Genomic DNA, 15823 nt, shown 5'->3' with positions numbered 1-15823 from the left:
AACATTAATTTTTCCTCATTTCATCTACGGAGACTTCATTTACACTAATGCGTTGGTAGGTTCAATGGGTAAGCTTAGACTCGCCTTAAATGCTTGCGTACGCTATGTATATAGTTTATCTCGTTATTCACATGTCTCACACTTACAAAATAATCTGATTGGATGTCCTTTCATAAATTTCTACAAATATAGATCATGCGTGCATCTATTCAGAATAATAAAAAATTCATCTCCAGTATACCTTTTTGACAAGCTCGTACCCTTGAGAGGAACCTGTACAAAAAGTTTTAGAGTACCACTGCATAACTCTGCGTACTATAGTCAATCCTTTTTCGTCAGAGTCGTTGTTTACTTGAACAGTTTACCCAATTTTATTAAATTGAATAATTCTAATGCAAACTTCAAGAGAGAACTCCTACGTAGCTTGCAGTAGAACAGATAGTTTTAAGAATACGGCAATGAATTCAGCGTTTAATACCACATTGTAACGTTAAAAAAGATAAATGTCTTAAGTTACATGATTTCAATAAACAATAATAATAATAATAATAATAATAATAATAATAATAATAAATAGGTGGGAGCTCAGGTGAAATACCCTGGGCGTCCATGAAAAACCACCATTTCGAGTAGGTGGGAGCTGAAGGCCCAATTCCTAAGCACCAATGAAAAACCACCCTCGGGCGAGCACTGGCGCTTGAACCTAGCTATTTAGCACTGTAAAGAATTAAATAACTTTACAGAACCCGTAGCTTCCGGGAATGAAAGCACACCCAAATATGGAGTTACGCTCAAGAACAATACCACCCATGCGATTGCCTGAGGAGGGAGCCCCTACTGGAGCTGGTCCTGGAACGGGGGCAGAGCGAGCGGCCAGCGGCTAGAGGAAGGAGAGGTGCAACAGCGACCCTCTAGTCATCGGGCTCAGCCCGTGCCGACAAGGCAAAACAGAAACGGCAGCAGAAGAAATCACCAAGGCAATGCTGCACCTGCTGATGTTGCTGTGGTTGATCGACGTCAATCACTCACGTTAGCGGGCCGCCGACGGCAACGGATCATGTGGACAAGGGAGATGAATCAGTACGTGATCCGTTGCTACTACGTTTGCACCAGGATGGAGACGGATATGTCCGGCAGACCGGCGATGCTGGAGATGTTCAATGAGAGGTTCCTCGGTTTGCATCCCAGCTTGACCAGAACAAATTGTACACACGCCAGAGAGCTATTATGTCACATAATATGCTTACTCCAGAGGACGTAGAGTACATCAAGCGGGAAGTGCAGAGGAATTAGGAGAGGAGGAGGAGGCAAGATCGAGCGATACGTCGAGAAGGAGTTCTGTTGGGTTGGATGCATCAATCGCAAGTAACCGTCGCGATTCGATTGCACCCGCCGCTCCAGGACCAACAGTGGAATTGCAACGACAGCAATTAAAGGACGAACTAGCTAATCATATGGGCACAGCAGTTACACAGTTCCGTGGGACAGACCCCATGTCCCGACACCGGATACCCAAGTTGCAGTACTCCTATCGGTTGACGAGTACAGTAAGCATCCTTAACCAGGATATTTTGCCACAGTACTTGGAAACCGTGGAGAACCTTGAGGAGCTGCAATTTATCGTGTATTCGGCTGCAGTGGCTGTTGTAAGAACGTTGGGATTGCGAACGCGCCCACAAGGTGAGAGTGATGGACGCGCACGCCCCAAAGCACGAAAACCCGCGTGGATGCGACGTCTGGAGACCCGCATCGCCACACTGCGGTCAAAGGTTGGTCGATTAACACAGTACAAGAAGGGGAATCGATCAACCAGGCTAGTTCGGAATGTTGCTGAGATTGTGAAACCCACAGAACTCCGTGATCTCACCGAGGCGAACATAACTGAGATCCTCGACACCCATGTACAGCGGTTGAGTGCTCTTGCTAAGCGACTGCGACGTTATGGAGAATGTTCGAAGAGGAAGGAGCAAAATCGAATGTTCAACATCAACGAAAGGGAGTTCTACAACCACATCCGAAACGACAAAGCCGACTTTGGCGAGGGCCTTCCGGAGATTGGAGAAGTCACGCAGTTTTGGTCCAATCTATGGGAGAACCCCGTCATACACAACGGCGACGATGGTGTGGATGGCAGAAGAAGAGCAATATTGTGGTGGAATTGGAGACATGACCGCTATCAACGTGACCGCCCAAGACATACGTGAGGCTACTCGGTATACCAGGAATTGGGCTGCACCAGGACCCGATTTTGTGCATAATTTCTGGTATAAAAAACTCACAACGGTCCATGGGCGGATGGCGGAATGCTTCAACACGGTACTAGATAACCCCGGGCAGCTACCGGAATTCATCACTAGGGGTGTCACTTATCTTCTGCCGAAGGATCGGAACACTTTGAACCCAGCCAAGTACAGACCAATAACGTGCCTTTCGAGTCTGTACAAAGTGCTGTCATCGGTAATAGCGAGGAGGGTGCAGAACCATTGCGACGTCAACAACCTGATGACCGAGGAACAAAAGGTTGTCGACGTAACACACGAGGCTGCAAGGATCAGGTCATCATTGATGCAGTCGTTGTTGGGCAGGCCACCCACAAGCAAAGAAACCTGAGCATGGCGTATATCGACTATAAAAAGGCATACGACTCAGTACCTCACTCGTACCTTCTTAAGGTACTGCAGTTGTATAAGATAGACGGTAACGTCATCAGGCTAATGCAAAGCACGCTATGGGGATGTGGAGCACATCCCTACACATTACCGACGGAGAAAAGGTGTTACGGTCCAGGACTCTCAGCATCAGGAGGGGCATATTCCAAGGCGATACCTTTAGTCCTCTATGGTTTTGCCTTGCCATGAACCCTCTTAGCAGAGCACTCAACCAACACAACTATGGCTATCATTTGAAGAGTGGGGAAAGGAGTACAAACATTACCCACACCTTCTTTATGGACGACTTGAAGCTGTTTGCGGAATCTGTGGAGAAGCTGCATCAATTTCTGCGGCTTGTAACGGTATTCAGCAACGACATCCGGATGGAGTTTGGTATCGATAAATGTCGATCCATACATCTACACCGGGGTCACCTGGTGGATGCCGACAGTTTCCGCGTCAACGAACAGGAGGAGATTCGAAACATGGTTGAAGGCGAAACGTACAAGTTCCTAGGTTTCCTGCAACTGAAAGGAATTCGCCATACGACGATCAAGAAAGAGCTGCAGGAAAAGTTCTTGCATCGTGTCAACGGTATTTTGAAGAGCCTCTTGTCGGCCGGCAACAAGGTGAAGGCGATAAACACGTTTGCTGTGCCCTTGTTGACATACAGTTTCGGGGTGGTGAAGTGGACCAAGACTGACTTGGAGGCGTTAGAACGAGCAGTACGAGTGGCGTTCACTAAGCATCGCATGCGTCATCCAAAATCGTCCATTGAGAGAGTCACCCTGCCACGTACAGTAGGAGGAAGAGGCGTCACCGATATACAAACACTATGTGTTTCTCAGATCCAGCAGTTGCGAAGATACTTCGTGGAAAGCCAGAACCGCCACGAAATCTATCGCGCTGTGTGTGAAGCTGACCACGGATTCAGTGCCCTGCATCTGGCGCAGGAGGACTATCAGCTGAATTGCGACATCAAATCTGTCGACGAGATGATCGCATCGTGGAAGCAGAAGGAGTTACATGGGACGCACCCCATCAACTGGAGCTGGAATATATCGACAAAGCGGCGTCGAATACGTGGGTGGTGCGGGGTGAACTCTTCTCGTAGCCATGGTAGCCATCCAGGACCGGGTAATTGCGACGAAGAACTATCGGCACTATATATTGCACGAAAACGTGGAGGACCGCTGCAGGAAGTGCAATTCAGTAGGAGAGACGATCGAACATATCGTGTCCGGGTGTTCAGCCTTAGCTGATTCAGCCTATCTCGGTCGTCATAACGAAGTAGCCAAGATTGTGCACCAACAGCTTGCTTTAAAGCACAACTTGGTTAACCAGTTTGTCGCCTACTACAAATATGTGCCTGTCCCGGTTCTGGAAAATAGTTTCGTGAAGCTGTACTGGGATCGCGAGATCATAACGGATGTCCTCATTCGTGCCAATCGGCCCGATATTGTGGTCTACGACAAAAGGATGAAGCGGGTAACCCTCATCGACATTGCTGTACCGCTAGACCATAATGTCCAAACAACATTCTCCAACAAGATAACGAAGTACCACGACTTGGCGGAGGAGTTGAAGCAGATGTGGCACCTGGAGGACGTGCGTATAATTCCGGTTGTTATCTCAGCTACCGGAATCGTCCCGAAATCTCTTCTGAGATCCTTAGGAGAGCTGGAACTATCTCATAACCTCCATAGCATCCAAAAGACAGTGGTTCTTGGAACTTGCAGCATCGTAAGAAGATTCCTGAACCACCATAACTAATACATCCGGTGCAAACGTTTATTATAGGATTTTAAGTCAACCGGCGAATGAGATCCACAGAGCCTAATCCCCTTTGGCATTCAGATTGCCCGGGGTAGGTGAAAATTCCCAGCACGCTTGCTGAGGAAGTGCCAAAACTCTATAATAATAATAATAATATAGGTGGGAGCTCAGGTGAAATACCCTGGGCGTCCATGAAAAACCACCATTTCGAGTAGGTGGGAGCTGAAGGCCCAATTCCTAAGCACCAATGAAAAACCACCCTCGGGCGAGCACTGGCGCTTGAACCTAGCTATTTAGCACTGTAAAGAATTAAATAACTTTACAGAACCCGTAGCACACCCAAATATGGAGTTACGCTCAAGAACAATACCACCCATGCGATTGCCCGAGGAGGGAGCCCCTACTGGAGCTGGTCCTGGAACGGGGGACAGAGCGAGCGGCCAGCGGCTAGAGGAAGGAGAGGTGCAACAGCGACCCTCTAGTCATCGGGCTCAGCCCGTGCCGACAAGGCAAAACAGAAACGGCAGCAGAAGAAATCACCAAGGCAATGCTGCACCTGCTGATGTTGCTGTGGTTGATCGACGTCAATCACTCACGTTAGCGGGCCGCCGACGGCAACGGATCATGTGGACAAGGGAGATGAATCAGTACGTGATCCGTCGCTACTACGTTTGCACCAGGATGGAGACGGATATGTCCGGCAGACCGGCGATGCTGGACATGTTCAATGAGAGGTTCCTCGGTTTGCACCCCAGCTTGACCAGAACAAATTGTACACACGCCAGAGAGCTATTATGTCACATAATATGCTGACTCCAGAAGACGTAGAGTACATCAAGCGGGAAGTGCAGAGGGAATTAGGAGAGGAGGAGGAGGCAAGATCGAGCGATACGTCGAGAAGGAGTTCTGTTGGGTTGGATGCATCAATCGCAAGTAACCGTCGCGATTCGATTGCACCCGCCGCTCCAGGACCAACAGTGGAATTGCAACGACAGCAATTAAAGGACGAACTAGCTAATCATATGGGCACAGCAGTTACACAGTTCCGTGGGACAGACCCCATGTCCCGACACCGGATACCCAAGTTGCAGTACTCCTATCGGTTGACGAGTACAGTAAGCATCCTTAACCAGGATATTTTGCCACAGTACTTGGAAACCGTGGAGAACCTTGAGGAGCTGCAATTTATCGTGTATTCGGCTGCAGTGGCTGTTGTAAGAACGTTGGGATTGCGAACGCGCCCACAAGGTGAGAGTGATGGACGCGCACGCCCCAAAGCACGAAAACCCGCGTGGATGCGACGTCTGGAGACCCGCATCGCCACACTGCGGTCAAAGGTTGGTCGATTAACACAGTACAAGCAGGGGAATCGATCAACCAGGCTAGTTCGGAATGTTGCTGAAATTGTGAAACCCACAGAACTCCGTGATCTCACCGAGGCGAACATAACTGAGATCCTCGACACCCATGTACAGCGGTTGAGTGCTCTTGCTAAGCGACTGCGACGTTATGGAGAATGTTCGAAGTGGAAGGAGCAAAATCGAATGTTCAACATCAACGAAAGGGAGTTCTACAACCACATCCGAAACGACAAAGCCGACTTTGGCGAGGGCCTTCCGGAGCAGAGTTATTCGATGAAAGAAGAGACATAGAAAGTTCCAGCATTGAGAACCGGGATCATTGACTGATTCTCGAAATAGCGGTTCTGCTGGTACGGAATCTGGGCAGACCTTTTTTGCGAAGTTGAATATCCATCGATTGGAGTATTCTTCACTCTCGTTGGTGGAAGTGCGGTTCCGCATGTTGCGGGCCGTTTTCCAAAGTGTTGTCATTGAGGTTTCTCGCGATAGTCCCTCGACAAAACGTCGCCAGTAGCTACGTTTTTTAGCCTTGAGAAGATTTTTGAGCTTTCTTTCAAGCCTCAAATACTCTTCGAAAAGCTCAGACCTTCCGTGTTTACGGAAGGCCTTGAAGGCATCAGATTTCTCAGAATACAACTTAGTACATTCATCATCCCATCCAGGAGTGGCTGGTCTTCTTATGACAGATGTACTTGGAACGCGTCGTTTCTGAGCTTCTAGTGCGCTTTTTTTAATTAATTCGGTAAGGAATCGATATTCATCTAGCGGTGGAAGAACATCAGTTGATTCAATACCAATATTTACCGCCGATGCAAATTTTTGCCAGTCAATGTTCTTCGTGAGGTCGAAAGGAACATTAACTGGCTCAGATTGTTGATAGCTACTTTTAATTGTAGTAACTATCGGCATATGGTCACTACCGTGGGGATCTTGGATAACCTTCCACGTGCAATCTAACGATAGTGAATTTGAACATAAAGACAGATCAATACGGCTTTGTTGACCATTTGGTCCTATTCGAGTTACTTCACCAGTGTTCAAAATATTCAAATTGAAATCGTCACACAAATCATAGAAAATAGGCGCTCTATAATCGTCATACGTTTCGCCCCATCCAATACCATGTGCGTTCATATCACCCAATATCAATACTGGAGATGATAGGAGGAGACTGCGCTCCAAAAATGTCGACGATTAATAGAGGCATTTGGAGGAATGTACACTGAAGCTATGCAAAGATCTTTATTCTTCACATTTACTTGACATGCGACTATTTCTAAGCCGGGAACAGTCGGAATGGGAATTCTGTAGAAGGAGTAGCATATTTTGATCTCTAAAAGAACGCCACCATAATGATCATTCCGATCTTTGCGAATAATATTAAAATCGTGGAAGTTGATTTCGTCTTCGGAAGAAAGCCATGTTTCACAGAGTGCAAATATGTCGCAATCGGAATTGCGAATCAAAAACTTGAACACGTCCAATTTATTTTTAGACTATGACAGTTCCATTGCAGCACAGTGATTGTATCTTGTATAGCCGTATTATCCATCGAAAGATACAATTCCTGCAAGAAGGGCCATGAAACAGTCAATTGCTTCAGATAACTTTCCACTGTTGGTATAAAGAGGTCAATGATTGGCCTCAATGAATTCGGAATATTGAATAAATTCAAAAACGGTCCACAAGATCCTTAAAGGAGATCAATCCTCGCTTGGACGGAGTACTTTTTGGGAAGAACGAATTGTAGTTTTTCTTTCATTGATTCTCCTAGCCGGATGTTTCTTGGAAACATCGGTTTTGGGCAATGGCGGAATGTCTTGCTGCAAGATGGATCCAAAGGAGCAGTGAAGACAGGTTGCTTCGGGATTTTAAATAACCCCCATTGCCTTCAGATTTGGGCAAGCTTTTATGGATGACTTTTGATTTCTTACGGCGCAATCCCGGGGAAGACGGTTGCTTCCTCTTTTCGGGCACGTGTACCTCCGTAGAATCATCCATATCAGCTGCGTCAGAGTCCAATTCGTCAATGCATATGGAATCATAATAATCACTTACTTGAACGGTAGCTGAAATAGCAGCCTTTGCAGTGGTATCGGCGGATGTGTCTTGCGCTTTAACCATTTCCGCATAAGTCTGCTTGGAGCGCTGTACCAACGAGCGCTTCACTTTTGGGTGCGCTTTCTGTACACCGGGCAATCTTGCAAACCATGGGCAGGAGCCAAACCGCAATAAGCACATTTTGTGGCTTGTTGCTGGCAGGATTCCTCCCTATGCTTTTCAAAACATTTGCCACAACGGGGTTTGTTGTCACAAAACTCGGCAGTGTGACCAAGTTGTTTGCAATTGGTACAATTGGTACAAAAAAACGCACCCTTGGTACAAAAAGACGCACCAGAAACAACATATTCTCTAAATTGACATATTTTGGGAGAATCGAACCGGCAAACGTCACCCGAAGCGAGCCTGACTTAGAATATACCTTTTTGCCATCTACCATGGTTGCTGAATGCAATTCCTTGCAATCCAGAATATCCACGGTAGACTCCATTGCGTTCTTTAAGCGGCCTTTTATCGCAAGTACATCCTTGCAAGTCAGACTCGCTGCGTTGATCACACCTTCGATTTCGACCTCCCGCGAGGGGACATAAACTAAATATTCTACATTGTAGGCCTTGTCTTTAGCAATTTCGTTCGCCACCTGATATGTAGGTGCGGTGATTCGTAGCTTGTTCCTGTTGATCTGATTAAAATCAAGCTTCGTAAAACGACGCGTCAAATCTCGCTTAATGCCGAGAAAGTCTAGACTTTTCACTTTCTGCCGAAAGTAAACAACCCAAGGCCCAGGCGAAGCCGCATGGTACAATCGTGTGCGGACATCTTTTGGAGGACTATCGCCCCCCATAGTCTCTGCCTCCATTCTCATCTCGCAAGGTGGACAATTAATTCTTATGCTAACTTAGAACTAATAGCAAATTAGAAAAAAAATATAAAAAAAAACTAATTTAATTTATTATAATTAATCCCACTCTGTATCAGAGAGATGGGAGAATAATAAAACAATGCCTTCCACTTATCTGCGCTGCTGCTGTAGGTAGCAGCAGAAACAATAGCCTGCTTCTTATGCTGTATATGTAGACGAAGAATAAAAAGGAATAAATTTTGGCTGATATGCCCTTTTCAAATGGTGGTCTAATAATATCAATTCTCTATCTGCGTATACGCCTGGCAGATGAGGATACATAATTGAGTATCCCACTAAATAAAAAAAATCTAAGCATTCATTTTCTAATTTTGACTGAGTCAATACTGTAAAACCACGCTGACAAGACAATATGAAGTATGCTTCAGCTAAAAGTTATAATTCTTAGGTGAACTAAGGTTTTAAACGGAATTTGAATCCGTATATGAAAAATCCCACAATTTCTTTATTTTCATATACTTACTGATATAAAACTGATATAAAATTGATCAGATTCGGGAGCATACGCTCCACGATAAATTCCTTTGAAAGCGGCACAAATGCTGGGGTATTGCCTTATCGCCAATGGTATATGCGGCGATGATTTCGTTTCGTTTCGAAGTCTCGAAAAAAATCTACATTTGGTTTCGATTCGATCCGAATCAACATAGACATTTTAAATTTCGTTTCGTTTCGTTTCGTTAGGAAAAAGTGTGTTATCGCATACCCTTACTAAGCTGCGAGGCGGCTCTGTCCCAGTGTGTAATGCCAATAAGAAGAAGAAGAAGAAAAAGGTTAAAATCTCACTATGTGCTCAACATTGAAAATTAAGCATTTCATTTAAGCAGGTTTGAATTACATTTCGATAGTTTCCATATAATGGAATGAATTATGGCAAATTATGCTAGAGCACGGTTTTCCGGCGAAACTGATACGGCTGATTCGTATAACGTTGGACGGATCGAAATCAAGTGTAAGGGTTGCGGATGAAATATCGACGTTATTTGTTACCTTAGATGGATTAATGCAGGGTGATGCACTCTCGAATCTACTGTTCAATATAGCGCTCGAGGGAGCGATTAGGAGAGCTGTTGTGCAAAGAAGCAGTACCATTATCACAAAATTGCATATGCTCCTGGGATTTGCGGACGATATTCGGAGTATAAGGTGCTGCGGACAATATTCAGTGGTAAACAGGAGAACAATATCTGGCGGCGTCGCATGAATCACGAGTTGTACCCGGTGTGTAAAGGGTTGGATATTATTAAGCTTATTCAACACGGTAGACTACGGTGGGCTGGATACGTTGTTCGTATGCCGGAAGAACGTCAAGCGAAGATAATATTTAGTAGAGAACCCGGAAGAGGCCGCAGGTTTCGTGGAAGGCCGCGTACACGATGGCTTTTTGCAGTTGAAGAGGACCTACGGACGCTCAATGTTCAGGGCGACTGGAAGCGATTGGCCCACGTCCGAGTCCAATGAAGAAGGATACTTCATTCGGCGTAGGTTCATCGAAGAGCTGTAGCCCATCAAGTATCAAGTAAGTTTCCATATCAATTGGAAGAAACTGCTGCTGGGTACGCCGAGCTTTTGTTCAGTAGGCAAGGGCATATTGTCCTGTCTAGATGGGGGTGATTTGACCAGTGAACAAATTTACAAGAAACGCAATCTTTCGGAGGTGAAAGCAATTTTACATCATATATAGTACTGAGGAAACAGTAATGAACTCTGTTTAATCCGAAAAATCCCTTAAATAAAGAAAAAAAACATTACGGAAAGTTATTTTATTGCCCAACTCACTGCTCCAGTGCAAGTTTTGCGGACAGTATACTAACGTCGCTCCATATGTATTTCACTATTATTTTCAATATGTAATACAAAAATACCTCCACATTCACATAGTATGATGGTTTTAAAAATATTTAAAGGTTACAACGGATTTTTACCCTTAGTTATAGATTGCTAAAAATCAAACAGGAGCGGTTTGGCCAGGGTGGGACGCATTATACCGTCTTACCTTACACATAAGTAATTTACAACGATAATATCATTACAGAGCGCGGTTAAAAAAATAAACATTAAACCCGTACCGGCCGGTCATTAAACGCTAAATGCATAGTCATCATAATGTGTCCCGACAATGAATGTGCTCTAATGTGTAAGCCAAGTACAATAAAGCACCCATCCCATTCACTCTTACTAGTTTAGTGACTGCCTTTTCAGAATCGTCCATATACGAAGTGTGACAAAATGACATTCCTCTTATAAATCCGTAGGACAGCACACAAATGTTTGCTAGCACTAACAGTAACAGTTGTTGATTGTACGAAGAAAAACCCATTATACCACATTTGCAACACTCACAGTCATCCCACTACGCCTCAAAAATGAAAAGCAGTCCGACTGGGCCCTCGCTTGCTGTCATTTCCTCCGTATATTTTGGTACAACATTCCGGTCATGAGCAAGTGTTCAACAACACCCACCCGTAGTAGGTTCCACTCTGCCGGAAAGAGTTCACTCATGTTAACCACAATCCCTGTTACCGGGTCGGACCGTGCGTCGCCATCTCCCAGCTGCATCGCAAGCTCCGCCATAATCGTAAACATTCTTATCAAAAATGACACTTTCTCTATGGAATGTGACTTCCCTGTGCAGAAGGCATAAGTTGATGTCTCGTCGGAGTCGACATGCAGGATGAATAAATAACTGCAAGCGAATTCCACCTCCGCCTGTCTCTGGGCGATCGTCATCGGTGCCCAGACACCATCGGGACGGACTGCAATCCTGCACATTTTTTGCACCTCAAGTCTTATGGCGACTTTTGTGCCATTGCTGAACCAGATTTGTTTTCATGTTGTTTCTGTGCCTTGTTTTAATGCGAGTGGATGAAAAATAATTATTCCAGGAAATGTGTATCATATTTGAGGTAATAAAATGCTGAAGATTAATTACAAAGTTCACTTGGATAACACTCTTTCATTGGGTTAAAAAAAGTCTTATATGACCTTGCATCCTAATTTCCTGATAAGCAGTGATCACGTGTACATAACGTGGCAACTAAAAAGTTGGAATGATAAGAATGGATCGGAAAAAATACAAAGAAGTACAGTTCAATCTGATATATGTTATACAAAGAGTTGTCCGTAGTCTTCAAACATAGACTGATGAATATTGGCATATGGTCCGTGGTTCACCGTGCGGCGCAGCCATCTGATGGCTAGAGGCAGGAAGGACTATGTCCAAGTGCTTGACGATTCCTTTTCAGGTTACTGAGAGTTGTGGGGACTGCCTAGGATGTTGTGAAGTTTGACATTATATTCACGCGCAGGCAGCGCCAAAGCAATCGTCTATCACTGAAAGCGGACAAGCCCAAGTCCTAGTGTTGGGTGAGACACAATCCAGACCAGATTCGACGGCCTTCCGGCAGAGACAGTAGCTTTATGCAGGCCCAATAAGCCGCATGTAAACCTAATCATTACGATCAATAAATCGTTCTATGCACAGCTGGAGCAGACATACGATGGATGCCTACTGCGAGACCTCAACAATAAACTTTGCAGGCTCCTGTGGTGGCAACACTTTTTCCCGCAAGAAAATCCACAAGGCCACATGGAGATCATTCAACCAAGAAACAGAAAGTCAAATCGACCACGTTCTAATCAACGGCAAATTCTTCTCCGACATCACGAACGTCCGCACTTATTGTAGTGCGAATATTGAATCCGACCATTACCTCGTAGCAGTATGCCTGCGCTCAAAACTCTCGACGGTGCACAACACGCATCGAAGTCGAAAGCTGCAGCTAGTCAATTGGCGACGACTCTACGACACTACCCATAATACTACTTTATACTTCATTTCAATGAAAAAAATGTTACTCAACAAAAGTTTATTCATAATTCATATGAATGAACAATAATTGGAATTGAAATTGTTTCAATGCAGTATGGAACTAAGTATTCTTACTCCGTAAGATCCCGTTCCACTTCGTATGGCACTCTTCAAGATTCCTGAATGGCAGGGGGAGATTATGCAGCACGTTTTCATGCACAATACAGAGAGTTGAAGGCAATCGCGGTCCACGTCAGCATGGCTACTAGGGCAACAAGGTAGAAGTTGAGTGAGCGAGTAAGAGTTAGTAAGCGAGCGAGTAAGAGTAAACGAGTAAGAGTGAGTGAGTAAGAGTGACCGAGAAAGAGAGAGCGAATGATTGAGAGAAAATGAGGAAGTAAAAGTGGATGAGTGAGTAAGAGTAGTTAAGTAAGTAAGAGTGGGTGAATGAATGGGAGTGGGTGAATGAGTAATAATTAGTGAGACAGAGGAAGTGAGTGAGTTAGGGGGTTCGTGTATGAGAGTGAGAGAAAGGGAGATCTTGTTTGTCTTCGGAAAGTTGCGTTAACTTAAAGAAGGCATCATCTCATTTCGCCTTCTATCGATCAGACGTTCCTTTTAAAAAGACAGTATTTCCTCTGTGTGCCTTATCGAGGTATAAGCACGTTCATTAAAAGGAGGTATTATCTTCTTTGTCTGTCTTATACCGGACAAACACGTCCATTTAAAGAAGGCATCGTCTCCACTGTCTGCCTTATACCGTGCAAACGCGTTCATTCAATCAGAGCATAATTTCCTCTGTGTGCCTTATACCGGACAAACACGTCCATTTAAAGAAGGCATCCTCTCCTCTGTCTGTCTTATACCGGGCAAACCCGTCCATTTAAAGAAGGCATCATCTCCTCTGTCTGCCTTATACCGGGCGAACGCGTCCATTTAAAGAAGGCATCATCTCCTCTGTCTGTCTTATACCGAGCAAACACGCCGATTTAAAGAAGGCACCATCTCCTTTGTCTGCCTTATACCGGGCAAACGCGTCCATTTAAAGAAGGCATCATCTCCTCTGTCTGCCTTATACCGGGCAAACTCGTTCATTTAAACAAGGCATCATCTCCTCTGTTTACCTTATACCGGGAAAACGCGTTCTGTTGGAAAAAAAGATCCCTTACTCCATTTCGTAGAATAGTACTTTTCCAGGCCATAATGACATGAATGACAATTAAAGCTAATTAGAAGAAAAATCAAAACTGTTGGTTAAACTGCGATTTATCGATATACGTTGGTGTTAAACATAATAATAGAATACTATAGATTCTAAATGTTTTCGGGGTAATTGCCTTTTGGGGTAATGGATTTCGGGGTAGTGTCCCATTCGTGGTGCTGACTTTTGGGGTACTGTCCCATTCGGGGTAGTGGCCTTCGGGGTAATGGCATTCGGGGTACTGGCATTCGGGGTAGTGGGGTGGAGCCTTTGGCGACGCAGTCAAACATTAGATGGTAGACTATCCAAACTCAACGCGCAGCAGCTGAAAGTGGTACTCTTAACCTTTTGTCTGTGCTCTGGGGTCAATATGACCCCAGGCCACTTTGAGTGGCTGCCATTTTTTTAGTTTTCAACCGATTCTCCTAATTTTTGTTAGTTTGGTAAAACTCGCCGAGATCTGTCTCCTAGGTGCAAATTCGGTGCAAAAATCTTGAAAATATGCGCTACAGTCGCCTTTTTTCAAAAACTTACGTTGTCTGTGCTCTGGGGGTCAAATTGACCCCAAATTGAAATTGCTATAACTATTTTAATGTTTTTCCATTTTTTGCTTTTTGGGGCTGTTTCGAAAGATAATTTAATCATCTTTCAGGTCGTTACAAAAGATTGACCATAGGTGGGCGGGTACATCGCGGGGAGGGGTTTTCGTAAAAAAGGGTACAAAAACAGTGATTTTTCATGCTTATTTTATTATATCTGAAAACCCTACCCATTTTGAACTGCACCTTTTCAAAAAGGTTATGCAGGAAGGCGTGTGCTTTGACATGAGGCATTGATTAGTTTAGCGCTTGGTCACTAGGTGGCGGTATATTTGAATTCATTATTTTAGACTACTCAAGTAACTCCGATATATGGAATTTTCCTCGTTGTAAATATTCTTATCGCACAATTTTGTAATTTGTAAAGATGACGTCTTTAACCAAGTTCGTCTGGTGGGAATAGACTGTCATGTAACGAAATAAATAATAAGGAAATTTACAAATCGGCGGCGCTAGTGTACTTGCAATATTCTTGCATATATGAAATATTGCTTTAGCTTGAGATCCCTCATACCTACACCCAAGTTGTATTCGGCAACATTGTTCAGGATATCTAGCACTACAAAGCGGTGCTCAATATAATGAGCACTTCTGCCCATTTTTAAATTTGTGCGATAAGAATATTTACACTGAGGAGAATTCTATATATCGGAATATCTTGAGTAGTCTAAAATAATGAATTCATATATACCACCACCTGGCGGCCGAGTTCTAAACTTATCAATGCATCATGCCAAAGCACATGCCTTCCTGCATAGCCTTTTTAAAAAAGGTGCAGTTCAAAATGGGTAGGATTTTCGGATATAAGTAAAATAATCATGAAAAATCACTGTTTTTATACTCTTGTTCACTAACACCCCTCCCCGCCATGTACCCGCCCACCAATAGTCAATCTTTGGTAACGACCTGAAAGATGATTAAATTATCTTTCGAAACAGCCCCAAAAATCCAAAATTGGCCAAACATTAAAAAAGTTATAGCAATTTCAATTTGGGGTCAATTTGACCCCAGAGCACAGACAACGTAAGTTTTTTTGAGCACAGACAGAAGGTTTAACGGAATATTCGATCCGCAATTGAAAGCACCGTAACCGCTGCTCTAGACACAGTGTCCACGGATCCGAGAAACGACTAGTATGACTGCGAATGTAAGTATTTAGTGGAGGGAAGGTATGCAGTATGGGCGAGATTGTTGCAACATCACAATAGGGCAAACGAGGCATGACGCAAACATGCGCGAACAGCAAAATTCGATTTTCAAATCATCAAAATTTTTGCATTGATTCGCCGATGGTTCCGGTCCGTACTCTCTTGATGATTATTCGGTGCGTGAGGTTTTTTTTTTGCTGGCTTGCAGGGCCTGGCAACAAACTTCCTACATTTCTAGAGGACCACTCTTTCTTTTTCGGTGGACCATGGTGCACAGTTTCACTTCACAGAGT

This window comes from Armigeres subalbatus, chromosome 3 (genome assembly GCF_024139115.2).
Source record: "Armigeres subalbatus isolate Guangzhou_Male chromosome 3, GZ_Asu_2, whole genome shotgun sequence".
Taxonomy (NCBI): domain Eukaryota; kingdom Metazoa; phylum Arthropoda; class Insecta; order Diptera; family Culicidae; genus Armigeres; species Armigeres subalbatus.
The sequence above is the reverse complement of the archived record's forward strand: the minus strand, read 5'-3'. Positions refer to the sequence as shown.